Raw genomic sequence first — 15,756 nt, forward strand, 5'->3', positions numbered from 1 at the left:
TAGGAGTGAGCCTTGTTAGAGGATTTTAGAACATTCTATTATAATATCACCCTATTAAAGTATCTACTCATAATTCTTAAGTCAACCTTAATCTAAAGGATTTATCCTGACTGATACAGTTGTTAGACAACAATCTAGTAGGTATAGATCTTATAACAAAAACAACTCACTTACAGATTATAGATCCCACATTCAGTCCTCCATTCTACTTGGCATACATCCTCTTCATCTCTAATAGCTTGTTCACTCTTCAAGCCTTCATCTCCTTAAGCCTTCTTTCATAGTATGCCAACTATAGAAGTTGATGAAAGCCAACTTCACAGCTTGCTAAGATCACCTGCATGCAAATAACCTATCGAAGGGAAACCAAAGAAGGAAGAGGTGGAGCTTGGAAAAACTAAACGGACTTAGAGAGAAGATATTGCAAACAAAGAAAAATGTATTATTATACAATATACCTTGAAAATGAGTTGAGAAATACAATGAGAGAGCTTGAATATAAAGGCCTTAAGGAAGCTTGAAAAACAAGCTAGAAAGTGCTAGAAGATAAGGTTGACAACTAAGCATATGTCCACAAAAGGCGAAATGTCCTCGATCAAGGTGAGGAGATAAGTATGACTTAGATAGGAATAAACTCCTATGTTGTCAAAAACTCCTAGACTAAAACTAATAAATAGATGCATTAACCTAAGTAAACTTAACTAAAAGTGTAAATAATAATTATTTACTCTAATAACCCACCTTAAGTGCAACTTAGTGGAATGCACTTAAGCTTACAAAAGCTAAGATGAAATGCAGAATGGGTCCCAGAAACTAAGACATGTTAGGTACCCTTGTGCGATGCAAAGAAATGCAACCTCTGAAAATAGGGAAAGAGAGAAAACCACATGGGAAAAACCCTCCTCCAAAAAGAGGTAAGAAAACCTAGTGAAGGACTGAAGAAGCCTCCAACTAGAGGAATGTCCTAGAAAATAGGAACAAAGAGAAGATCATGAAAAGCATCACTAAAGCATAAAGAAGCTGAAAACTCTATCCAAAATAAACTATTTATCTAAAGAACCTCCACGGAAATAGACAGCACAAATCGAGCATGTTTATATGGTAGATGATCCATCTCATCGAAATGCATAGGTAGCTAACCACTGCAATCGCCTAGTATATAGGATCAAATACTGAATACATAGCTCACACTATCAAACCATTGAACCAAGGAAGCATTCGAACAATACAATAACCCCCCTTAATGCAGATGAGGGGAGGTGACAAGTAACTAAAAAAGTGGTTCAAAATCCTCTACAGAAAGAACCAAGAACAGCGAGAGAGAGGAAGAGGTACAAACACCTATTAAAGCACGTGTCACTGACACATACATGGGGTTAATTTCATGAAAGGGACACTCACTTGACAAAGGAAGAGGGCACAAAATGGCAACAACTAACCCCCTCATGGTGCTTTATAAAATAGTGCAAGTACAACTGTCTCAAAAAAACATTCATGAACCAAAATGTAAGAGTGGCACTTTATCTCAATGTGTTTGCATAAGAATGCTTACAAATGATATCAACAATGATCAAAAAGGGAAAAAAGTTGATACAAAAGATAGTACAACCCAAAATAAAAGGTCTCATGCCATGAAAATGATCTTCAAACCTAGAACACCCAAGATAACCACCATAGAGAAAAAATGTCAAAAATATGATAGAAAGAGCATGCAGTAGAATATAAAGGAAATGATGGTATTTCTAAAAATATGACAAAACCGTATTTTCAAAAATATAACATTTTCAAAAAATGGAGATGGGATGCAAAAGATATGCTTGTCAAAGTGAAAAATAGAACTGTAGGCTTTAACTGCAAAAATAAGCTAGAAAACTACATCAAAACCTAAAAATACCTACACCAATGTCTCCATCTTGGAACCATCTTTCCAACACTTCTTTCAGATTGGAAAAATACCTCTATATGCTCAAATTATGACCATAAAATTATGAGTAGGTCAAACAAGGACCCTGGAGTGCCTGCAAGATGCTGATGTAGTGTTGACATCATGTTGACATCATTATTTCATTGGTTTAAAATTGATAGCCAGAGGGCCATTGTAAAAAAAAGACAACCACATGGAATTGCATATGGTAGTGCCATGTGTCAACCACATGGAAATATTGTGCAGAGTCAATTGACGTAGCAGGGGCCATGTGGCAAATGCCAACGTGGCACACATGCCACATGGCTACTGCAGAATTTGCCAACTATCTACTACTAGTGAGTGGTACAATAGCTACAAGTGAGAAGTGGTGAAGGAAGTACCACTGACAGTGGCGGTCATACGGGCAGAAAAAGCCAATGGCACCGCAGGCCATGGTGGTTGGTGGGAGGACCGTCGATGGCAACCAGGCTACAATGTCACTGCAGTGGCTCTGTTGGCTGTGGTAGTGCGCAGACTACATGCTAGTATGGTGGCAGTGGTGTTGTGGTGGCCACTAGGTGGTGTCATGGTGCTATGTCAAAAATGAATTTTTTTTTCATCCGTGTCCGTACGGCTACCTAGACAAAAAGAATTTTCCTCCCAAAGAAACTTTCTACAAAATCAAAAAAAATTATATGGATTCTAACTATAATGGGTCTCCTAAACTCAATGGTAGCATCCGTTTAGGCCCATAGTGCTTTGAAAAAATGCTCTTCCCCTTGATTGAAGAAAAAAATCAAAAACAAACTCGAGTTTGTGTCTCTGAATCGCGGCTTCAAAAATCCTTTAGCCAAGAAGTAGCAAGGAGGCTCTAATACTATGTAGAAGTTGATGAAAACCAACTTCATAGCTCACCAAGATCACCTACATGCAAATAACTTGTTGAAGGGAAACCAAAGAAAGAAGAGATGGAGCTTGGGAAAACTAAATGGACTGAGAGAGAGAAGATATTGCAAACAAAGAAAAATGTATTGCTATATAATATGCCTTGAAAATGAGTTGAGAAATACAATGAGAGTGCTTGAATATAAAGGCCTCAAGGAAGCTTGTAGAACAAGCTAGAAAGTGCTAGAAGATAAGTTTGACAACCAAGCATACGTCCACAAAAGGTGGAATGTCTTTGATCAATGTGAGGAGATAAGTATGACTTAGATAGGAACAAACTCTGGTGTTGTCAATAACTCCTAGACTTCAACTAATACATAAATGCATTAACCTAAGTAAACTTAAGTAGAAGTGTAAATAATAATTATTTACTCTAACACCAAGTATAAACTCTTTTATTTGGCCACCATATGAATTAACACCCTAGGCTTCTTGTTTATCTCACGTTCGAGCTCTTAACAAATTACTTCTAGCTTATTATCTCTTTATATAGAGAATTTAGATCTATTTTTGCTCAACCATAATCATCCATCTTAGGGTTAGGTCAAATTCATTGAATCTTCCCATCTTTCCATTTTATTCTCTTCTAGAAACTTCCTTTGCAATCCTCTTTGAATTCATCTCAAGATGGTTTATCTTGAATTTTGTGCCACCAGCTCATCATACTTGTCTTTCACATGCTTCACAAAATTCAAGAAATCAACTTTGCTAGCTCAAATTCATCAAATCTTTGATCAAACTCATTCTACTGGCACTCAACACCTACTAGATTTCTCTTTTCTCAGCATAGACTGAACTCACTTCACTCAGCTACCACTAACCTTCTGCTCAACTTGCACTAACTTTCTCAACTTTCATTATTTTCTTGGTTAGGCTTGGCAGGCACATTTATTTACTTAGCCTCCTTCTAGTCTTTTATCAAGGATCCTTTCATTATAGTCTTAAGTAGATAAAAAATACACTATATCATCAAAGTCTTGCTTGGTCTTAGTGCTCCTTTTATACACCATATAACTCAACATTTCTCTAGGTTCTCTTGTTATCCTTTCTTTTCAAATCCTCTTCATCAATCAGTCAAATGATAGCATTCAGACCAAAGTAAGCAATTGTCTCACCAAAAAGTAGTAGGTTTGACATTAGTGACAAAATTATGATTTTTCCATGATAAGTTTCATCAATATTATTCATTTCAACAATCTTCTTTCAACAATCTCCCTCTTTGGCATTGGTGGCAAACCAATAACAATAACAATACAAAAATGAAACTTAATATCATTTATTAAAATCTCTCCCTCTATCAATATGTGTGCCTTCCTCTCTATACTTTGATCTCTTCCTTAGATTTCTCCCTCATTTGGTCTTGTCCCTCTTTGACAATCTTTCTCCGTCCTTCTCTGATATCTCCCTAATTTTGATATCTCTATCTCCCTCTTTAACAACAATGCCAAAGACTTGTCATTTATACATGCAGATATAATCAATTCAGGTTCTCCCTCTGTCACCTTGCATGTGAGTGTAAACCTTTTGTTCTCAGCTCCTTCTTTGCTTTAGGCAAGTCCTAAAATGAGATCCACAGCATCAAATTATAAAGTATGTCTTTTAACTCAGTTGATGTAGGGCACTACTCTTACTTCTTAAGCAACTTTGGATTAATTTACCTATAAGATATTCATGTGCATCCTTAGGTAAATCCTTTGTGAATATATTAGCTATCTTTTCTTTTGTATTCACAAATTTCATTCTCACTTCTTTGTCTTCTTCTTTGCCGTTAACCAATTCTCTCAAGTAATGATACTTGATTGCAATGTGCTTTGTCTTTGTGTACATCACGGGATTCTTAGATATGTTTTTAGCACTTGTATTGTCATGATAGAGTACCATAGGTTTAATGATTTCTTTCTTCATTCCTTTCAGTAATTATTTAATCCATAACACATTTGTGCAATTCACTGCAATAGCCACATATTGAGCTTCAATAGTAGATTGTGAAACACAATTTTGTTTCTTGCTAGCCTAAGAGACTAACCTTTTTCCTAAGAAAAATGCTCCACCACTTGTACTTTTGATTTCATCAATGTTTCCAACCCAATTAGCATCAGTATAGGCTCTCAATTCAAACTTGTCATTCTTCTTGTAGTATAGACCATAATCTTCTGTCCCTTTCAAGTATCTCATAATCCTTTTAATAGCCATTAAGTGATTCTCCTTAGTATTTGCAAAAAATCTTGCAACAATCCCAACATCTAGAGAAATGTCAAGTCTATTATGAACTACTTCAACAGAATCATCATTTTTGGATAGTTTGTGTCTTGTTACCATAGGAGTACTAACTAGTTTTGAATCTTCTATACCAAAAGTTTTCAATATTTCCATCGCATACTTGGACTGAGTGATGTAAATATCATATTCATCTAATATACTTGCAATCCAAAAAAGAACTTTATTTCTCCAAACATAGACATCTCAAACTCTTTCATCATTTCATTTGCAAATGTCTTACATAATGCATTTTGTCCTCCAAATATAATATCATCAACAAATATTTTAGCTAGCAAGATTCCTTTACCTCCTTTTTTCTTCAAGTACAAAAGTTGTTGTCATCAACCTTCTCAAAACCAATCTTCATAAGATAGTTATGTAGTCTTTCACACCATGCTCTGGGAGCTTGCTTCAAACCATATAAATCTTTATGCGGTCTACAGACCATGTTCTTATCGTTTGGATTAACAAATCCTTCAAGTTGTTTGATGTAAACCTCCTCTTCTAGTATAGCATTCAGAAATGCTGACTTAACATCTATTTGATAAACTTTAAATACTTTGTAACTAGAGTAAGTAAGAAGAGTTATTACTCCTTCCAATCTTACAACTGGAGAAAATATTTCTCCATATTCAATTCCCTCTTATGAATATCCTTTGCAAACTAAACTTACCTTATTCCTTGTAACTTCACCATTCTCACTCAACTTGCTTCTGTACACCCACTTGGTTCCAATAACATTCTTGTTCTCAAGTCTGAGTGCTAGTATCCAGGTTCTATTCTTCTCAATCTAATCAATTTCTTCTTTCATGACTTGACTCCATTTTTCATTTTCTAATGTGTAATTCACTAATTTAGGCTCATGCATTCTTAACAAACATGTATCATTTCTTAACCTATTCCTTGTCATTGGTCTATCTTCTTTATCTCCAATGATTTTTTTGATAGGATGATGTCTTTTAACATACTTTGACAACCTTGGCTCTGTTCTCCTTTCTACAATGGGTCTTTCATGAAGTTCAATTTTAGATTCACTATGCACTTCTCTATCAGGTAACTTAGCATTCCTTTCATGTAAACTGATCTTAGTATAATAACGTACCTCAACTTCTGATTGCAACTTGGCTCATGACCACAACTAGCTCCTGAATGCAACTCGGCATCCATTGTATGTGACTCGACATTCACTAATTCTTGTTGATTAGCAACTTGGTTTGTAGAATTATAAGAATTATTAGAAATGTCTTCATAGTATTACATAAAGGTTCTAAAATTTTTAGGTTCCTTCTTTGGTTCATCTTCATGTACTTATGTATATTCATCAAACTTCACATTTTCACTTTCCACAACTTTTTTAGTGTTATTATTTAAACACTTATAAGCTTTACTTTTTTTGAAATATCCTAGTAACATAACTTCTTCACTTTTTCATCAAGTTTACCATTTTTTTTGTCCTTAAGAATGTAACACTTGCTTCCAAATACCTTAAAATATTTGGCATTGGGTGAGTATCAATACCATAATTCAAAAGGTGTGGAATTTGTACCTTTCTTGATTTGCACTTAGTTCAAGGTATAGACAGTTGTACTTGCAACTTCTCTCCAATATTTCAAAGAAGCATTCTTCTCCATCATCAGTGTTCTAGCACAATCCATTATAGATATGTTCCTCCTTTTAAAAATCTCATTTTGTGGAGGGGTCCTAGGTGCAGAAGTTTGTCTTTTGATTCCTCTATCATTGCAGAACTTTTTGAACTCATTTGATGTAAACTCTCCACCTCTATCAAATCTTAGATATTTCAAGCTTTTACCAATTTCCTTTTCAACTCTTGCCAAATACCACTTAAATAATTGAAAAGCATCAGATTTTTCTCTTAAAAACATTATTACCATCATTCTAGAGTAATCATCAATAAATAGGATAATGTACTTGTCACTTTTATATCTTTGCACATCAATTGGTCCACATAAATATGTATGAACTAACTCCAAAAATTCTTTTGAAGTATGAGTCTTACTTTTAAAATAGACTTTGTCATCTTGCCCAACTGACATTGTTTGCAAATCACATTATCAGGTTTCTTCAGTTTTGGCAAACCTTTAACTCTTTTCATCTTATTGATACTGACCAAATTGTCAAAATTTAAATGACATAATCTTTTATGCCATAGCCACACATCATCAAATTTTATAACAAGACAAGTAGCATCACTCATGTCAAAATAGAATAGATTACCTCCAATCTAATCTCCACTTCCAATTAGTTTGTCATCAGTGTCATAGATCTTAACCTTCCTATTATCAAATTCAACTTTGCATCCTGAACTATTTAAGTGTGACACACTCAAAAAATTATAGTTAAGTCCTTACACATATTAATTAGTGTCACACGTGATCTTATCTATCAATCTTATTAATTCTTTTCCTTTTATTAGATAGGGTGCATCATTACCAAATCTAACACTATTTCCATTATAATACTCAAGGGTAATGAACTTACTGTTGTCTCTAGTCATGTGATGTGAACATCCACTGTCAATGATCCATCTGTCACTTTTGTTCACATAATATATCAATGTAGTTGCCTCATCTTCATCAGAATCCTCTTTCATAGAAACATAAACAACTTCATCATCATGATCATCAGATTCGTCATTGGATTCTTCTTTAGCAATGTAACAAGCCTTCTTTCCCTTATCCTTATAGCCTTTGTTACTGTCATCTTTTGTACCTCTATATTTGTCTTCATTCTTGATGTTTGAATTTTCAAGACATCTTGCTACAATATGACCAACCTCATTACAATTTTAAAATATGATGGGTAACTTACCTTTGTAGTTTCCTTTGCCTCTGTGAAATTTCCTAGCCAACAATGCTTCTAGTTCTTCTAGCTCTTCATCATCTATATCACTATCACTAGCAGCATGTTTGACCTTTTACTTTTTCTTATCTTTAGGTTCTTTTAGTGTCAGCTTAGCTTTGAAAGAAGATTCAACATTCTAAGATTTGAAACTATCAAAATTTGAAAGTTCAAAAGTAGTAATTCTACCAACCAGTCCTTTAAGGGTTAGATTACTACTAGGAGTACACCTCATTTCTTGTATTATAGAGACTCTAATAGCATGGATAGGCAATAGGGTTCTCAATACCTTTTTTATCACAATCTCATCTTTAATTTGCCCATCAGATCCTCAAATTATATTAACAAATCTTTGATTCTTGCACAATATTGGGCTATAGTCTCACCATCTTACATTCTCATTTCATCAAATTTTCCTCTAAGACTTTTAGCTTTGGTTCTTAGTGCATTCTTGTCTTATCCATAGATATTTTTTAGGTCATCCCAATCTTCTTAGCAAAATCACATACTTTGATGTCATCAAACTCTAAATAGCTTAGGGCGGATGCATTCTCCAATATTGTCTAATTATGTTCCTTCTTCTGTTTCAATTGTTCAGCAATTGGGGCTCCAATCAAATCAACATGTTTAGTGGTGATAGTTGATTGTGCATAATCTCCAAGTCCTCCTAGATTTAGTTTCATCAAAAATTTCCATGCAAGAAAGTTTTCCTTGTTTAACTTGGACACCTCCTTTCTATACATCTTGATCTTTAGCTTTAAGTAGCTTCAAACTTTTTCCTTCACAAGCATGTGTTGCTCTAATACCAATTATTGGAATATTGAGAATAACTAAGAGTGGGGATGAATCAATTATTCAAGGTCCAAATGTAAAAATAATACTTTTCAGTAGTTCAACTTATACTTATGCATGCATTGATCATTCAATATCTTAAACTTTTGCATATTGTTTTCCTAAGCCAAAATAACTTTGTAGAAATGTAAACATGAAATACCACAAAATAAATCACACATTTTTACAAAAGGATTTAATGTGAAAACTCAATTTAGAAAAAACCACCAATAACATGCTACCAATTTTTACTCTTCTGAAGTGAGCCCTGTGAGGAGCCAACCCTATTAAAGGTTACAATGCACACTGTTAAATGTAACCTTGCTTAAAGGATTTCAAACACCATATTAGGAGTGAGCCTTGTTAGATGACTTTAGAACATTCAATTAGAATGTCACCTTCTTAAAGGATCTACTCATGACTATTAGGTCAACCTTAATCCAAAGGATTTGTCCAGACTGATATAGTTGTTAGAAAGTAACAACAAGACTTGATCTGATAACAAAAATAACTCACTTACATATTACAGATCTTACATTCAGTCCTCCATTCTACTTGGCATTCATCCTCTTCATCTCTAATATCTTGTTCACCATTCAAACCTTCATCTCCTTAAGCCTTCTTTCTTAGTATGCCAACTGTAGACTCTTTCATTCGGCCACCATATGAAGCAACACCCTACACTCCTTGTCTATCTCATGTTAGATCTCTTGAAAAAATTCTTATGGCCTATTATCTCTTTATATAGATAATTTAGATCTTTTTCCACTTAACCACAATCATCTGTCTTAGGGTTAGGTCAGATTCATTGAATCTTAACATTTTTCCATTTTATTCCCTTCCAGAAACTTCCTTTACAATCATCTTTGAATTTTTCTCAAAATAGTTTATCTTAAATTTTGTGACAACAGCTCATCATACTTATCTTCCACATGCTTCACAAAATTTAAGAAATAAACTTTGTCAACTCAAATTTGTCAAATCTTCAATCAAACTCATTTTACTAGTAGTTGGCAATAACATGTTGTTTGCTTGGCAAACACTATCTTCTGATGCTTGACCAACACTAGGTTTCTCGAGATACACTAAGTTTCATTCTATTTCTACTACTATCTTCTGACACTTGACTCATATTAAGATTTCTTCATTTGACACCTACTATATTTCTCTTTTCTCAACACAAATTGAATGTACTTCACTCAGTTACCACTAATTTTTTGCTCAGCCTGCACTGACTTGCTCGGCTTCCACTGTTTGTTCAGTCAAGCTTGGTAGACACATTTCTTTCTAGTATTTTCTTAAGTATCTTTTCATTATAGCCTTAAGTAGATAAATAATACACAATATCATCAAAGTATTGCTTGGTCTTAGTTCTCCTTTTATACACCATATAACTCAACTTTTCTCTAGATTCTCTTGTTATCCTTTTTTTTCAAATCATTTTCATTAATCAATCAAATGATAGCATTTAGACCAAAGTAATAAATTGTCTCACCAACAAGTAGTAGGTTTGACATCAGTGACAAAATAATGATTGTTCCATGATAGGTTTCATCAATCTTCTTCATTTCAAGAATCTTCTTTCAATAGGACCAAATGCATAGGCTAAACTAAGAAACAGAGTAGAACATTAAGGAACTTATAGTAAAAGAGTTATGCTTGTGTCAACCGAGTGATATTTATGACCAAACATATTACAGTGTCAATTGAGCATTAGCGAAAGTTTGAGTAAAGATGGTATAAGTTGACCAAAAGAGTTTAGTTATAACTGAGTTATCTAGTGATGACAGAGACCAAGGAACACAATACTGACTGAGTGTCAACATTTTTTAGTTTTTGAAGGAATTGAGATTCCTAGCCAACACAGCTAAATTTAAGGATTGGTCAAAGTGCATGAAGGATAAGTATTGATGAGCTAGAGAATTTAATAAATGATAAACCATGTTTAAGCATTTATAGACATGGATTCAAAGAGAAGTTTTGAGAAGTATCTAGAAGGAGAAGGAAGAAACAAAATGATGGAAGGATTCAATGAATCTAGCCTAACCCTAAAATCAATGATGATATTTAAGTGATAAAAGATCAAAGCTACCTATTTAAGGAGGAATAAGGGTTAACCTAGAAAAGTTAGTAGTTTCTAATTTTGTTGATTGGCTAACTTGAGTAGAAGGGTGTGAAGTGTAGAGCAGAGTTAAAGTGAAGAGTGATTTCTTGAAGGATTTTCCAAGTAGATCAGAGATAGTGATGGAGATATGAATGGAGTCTAGTCAATGAATTAGCAGATGAGATACATTGTGATATGTTTTTTCAAAGTGAGTTGTATTTATCAAATTGACCTGTTGTTACTTTCTAACCATTGTGTCAGTTTAAATCTTTTAATCAAGGTTGACCTAATAGTCATTTGTAAATCCTTTGATCCAGGTGGCATTCTTATGGAATGTTCTTAAGTCCTCTAACTAGGCCACTCCTAATAGGTTGATTAAATCCTTTAACAAGGTCACCCCTAACAGTGTGTATTGTAACCTTTAACAAGGTTGGCTCTTGACTGATCTCACTTCAAAAGAGTGAAAACTTGGTCCCATGTTACTAGTTGTCTTCTCCAAATTGGGTTTCCACGTTAAATGATGGTGTCATACTTGTGTTAATGATGTTTGCATTCTACAAGTAGGTTACTATTGGGACAATGTACTACCTGCTATTAAATGTTAAGTTTCTATAAGACCGAGCTATTTGAAGAATAGATTTAAGTTGTTAAAAGTGGTTACAAGTTTTTTTGGGACATTTGGACTTGAGGATAACTTATTCACCCACCCAGCCCCCCCCATGATTATTTTTTATCATTCTAATAGATTTATACATAGAAATAATGTTTATCATTCTAGGGTTTAACATTTATAAGTATGTCTACTCATGATCAACTTTAATGATCGCAATTGTCTCATAATTTAGTGGTGTTATACACATACCAATACATTCATTTTCACAGTCATTAATTACTCTTCTTACAACTTCATTGGTCCATGAACTATGAGCACTCAACTTTTGCAACATAAGACCTTGAAAATCTATCGAACACCAAAATTCATAATTCATTTGGGAATAATAATGAGTCATAATTTCTTCATGATTATTAACTATTAGGAACAAGTAAAATTATAGAAAATTCATTGTTTATCCTCACTCCTTCACCCATACCAATGTTATGGGTGATCTAATGCATTTTCCTAGTATTTGACAAGAATTAATCATTGATGTTGAACTCTTAATATTTATTACAACACAATCAAATAATGTATTGATCACATGCCTGACTATCATAAGGAAATTAATTTTTTATATGAGATTTATACTTTGAAATGAATGAGGATTACCATACCATGCATTAAGGGGAACATGTAAGCTATTTTCTTGGCCAATTAATTGGTTTGTAAACTAGATATTTACACCCATTACTTATGGATTGGACATCCTTAAGTAGTGATCAAATGACTTATTAGACTCATTTAATGTTTCAACTAGGGATGTATACTTGAAATGGTATTTGCAAATTATATGCTCTAAAATAACCTAATTACCATCACTAGAAGATAAAACTTGAATGTTGAAACTAAGTACATAATAGAATAGTTAATCAATTGCAAAGGAAATTAAATACAAACATGTTACTACTCTTTTTTCCTATGCTGAAGGAAAAACCAATAGTTCTACTACTATGTGAATGGAGGATTAGTTGAGTACTAAAATATCTTAAGGAAAACAAGAAACTAATTCTACTAAGTGAATTCACTCACCAAGTGGGCCCCTTTAGATGATAAAGTGAAATAAATACTCAAGATAAAGTAATGGAAGTCAGAGATATCATTTGATTAATACTCAAACCATCAGGAGTACAGCTAAAATGACATAACTATTGTATTTAACACTATTATTGGATTACAATTGATTTCTTGACTAACTGAAGAAGTCCAAATAACAACTTATTTATAAAGAATTAAGGAGAAACAAAATTCCTAAATCTATGGTCCTTAGACAACAAGGATTTAGCAGAGACTTTAATGAATTATAGTAATATAGGACACATTCATCCTATCAAATAAGTCTTCCACAAATGTAGCTCATCATTACTATAGATTTACGCATGGGTAGTTTGTAGTTGTCTTGACCTAATTTTTTGGCACAAAAATTGAAGCATTTTCTAGTATATAATCAACACTCTTCCTGAGGTAATTCTAGTACAGAAATAACATGCTTCTTGAGATAATTTTTGGTATGGAGCATACACACTTCTTGAGATGATTTCTTGTACAAAATTGGCACATTTCTCAAGGTAATTCATGGTGCTAGCGTCTACGCTTCTTCAGATAATTATTTGTACTATTGGGCCCACTTCTTGAGGTGGTGATTTTTTTTTTTTCCTTTCTAACTCTTTTTGGAAATATCTGAGGGTTTTTGGGTTGTAACTTGTTCATCCGAAATTCATTTTTTTTAAATGACATATTGTTGGAAAGTTGATTCCAAGCCTATCATGATGATGTGATTTATTTGGAATTTTGATATTTTTGGTTGCTAGTTAATGCATTCAAAGTCAGAGGTCCTATTTTGCACTCTGAGAGGAATCTTGAGACATTCTATTTTTCCAAATTCTGCTCTAGGCACATCCCATTCAGTTTTTTGCATTCTAGTGGATATCTTGGTTATTTCAGATTTGGAGATTGATTTTTTTCCTTAAGATGATTTTTCATGCATTTTAATCTTTCTTGTATTAGCCTTATGTGTTTTTTGATCTTTTTTAACATTCTTTTGTAGTATTTTTGCAAATGCACTGAGATAAAGTGGTACTCTATTGCATTTCAAGATCTTGCACATCTTTGTGTGTTGTTGTACTTGCACTACATTATAAAGTGCCTTGGGGGTTTTCATGTTCACCATATTCATCATCATCCTTTGTAAAGTGAGTTTTCCTTTCATGATATTAGCCTCATGATGTGTGGATGATACGTGTCATTATAGGTTTTTGTACTTCTTTTGCACTCTTGATGTTCCTTGTTCTTCTTTCTATAGGAGATACTAAAATGAGTTTAAGTGTTCATGTCTTACCTCTTAGCATTATAGCAAGGTTGTGTTGGTTTTATTACTTTCTTGTTCTAATGGAGTGAGTTATTTATTCAATATTTGATCCTATGTACTAGGTGATTACAGTGGTCAGATACCTATGCATTTTGGTTGGATGGATCATTTACCATATAGACATTCTTTTGTTCCTATTTTTGGAGGCCATGAAGATACCTTCCATCTTCGAGTGATCAACTCTTTAGACTTAGTCTTCTCTACCCAATCATGTTCTATACAATGAAGGTTCTTCAAATCAATAATTTAGCAGTGTTTACATATTCATGCTTCAGTGATGTTCTTCATGATCATCTTTTGTTCCTATCTTCTGGGACATTCCCTAGTCTGGAGGCTTCTTCAATCCTTCACTAGTTCTTTTCAACATTATTTCTATCTCTTTTTGGAGTGGGGTTTTTCTCATGTGGTTTCTCTTTTTCTCCTCTTTTCATAGATTTGGTTGTGCTTGGGTACCTCATTAGGTCTTTTTGTGGGGACCAAAATTTATTTTTAGTAGTAGTTTCTAAGTTTTCAGTTACTCCCTAAGTTTATTTTAAGGGGGGTGTTAGAGTAATAAAGTCTTTTCTTATGAATTAAATTATATTAATTTAATTATTAAGTCACTTATTATCTTTGGTTTACTTAAGCTAAACTTTAGGTATATAATAATTAATTATTTTGTTAATTATTATCATGCAACCTATGTTTCACTTATTAGGGTTTTGATCTCATTTTATAAGGATTGATCTCTCTGTAATTATATATATTTATTCACTTTTGATAATAGTAATCTCTCTTTTTTCTCATTAAGAATGTCTCATCTATGGATCTGGGAAATCCAAACTCTATAGATTTTGATTCTCTCTTTCTATGACTGGTGTTTGCATGCAAGTGATTCTTGGCAGCTGTGGAGTTGATCTTTCATCAACCTCCACATGGTATCAAATCTCCAGATCTTCATGCCCCTATCCTATTCATAAGAAGTTTTGTTTGATTTTCATATCTATGTTTATTTTTCAGATGGTTTCGGTTCTTTAGAACTTTTTTTTTGGATCTGGAAGGTCAATAATTTTTGGGTCACTTTGAGCCCAAACAGACATCACCGTTGAGCTCAAAACACCCAAAAACACCTATTTTCATATACAATTTGTCCAATTTGGACATAATTAGAATCTAAAGCAACAAAAATTACTTTTAGATTAGGCACATTTTCCAAGGCATTGATTTTGAGTTTTGTCTCAAAAATCAAAAAAATGGGCATGGAAATCGATATTTTCTAAAAAATAAATTGATTTTTTTACAGAAAAAGATAGATTTATTACATGAAAATCAAGGTTTTTTGTGCAAAAATCAAGATTTTTTGCCACAAAAATTGATGCATTTTTTGGTACATAATTGGTACTCTTCCTAAGACAATTTTAGTATAGAACTGACATGCTTCTCAAGGCAATTTCGGTATGGAGCATGTACATTTTCTAAGACAATTATTGACACTTATAATTGTGCTAAATGCTATATTAATTTATTTAATATTTCCCTGACATTATGATTAATTATATATTAATTTATTATATATGTCATGTTCCTCTACTTATTTAATTAAATAGGTTCACTTCCCTAATGTATTTAAATTTAATTTAAATACATCCCTCTAATGTATTAAATTTATTTAATACAAAGCGCTCCACAAATCCCCTTTTAAATAAATTCTAATTCATTTAAATCCTTCCACTTTATTAAATTCTCTAATCCTTTGATTAAATTAAATCATATTTGATTTAATCTTAGTCTCACCTAAAACCTAGCCTACCACCCATCACTATCATCCTTTTAAGCCTATCCACTTGCTA

The sequence above is a fragment of the Cupressus sempervirens genome, chromosome 9, assembly GCF_028749045.1.
Source record: "Cupressus sempervirens isolate cs-2001-9-10 chromosome 9, ASM2874904v1, whole genome shotgun sequence".
NCBI classification, from domain to species: Eukaryota; Viridiplantae; Streptophyta; class Pinopsida; order Cupressales; family Cupressaceae; genus Cupressus; species Cupressus sempervirens.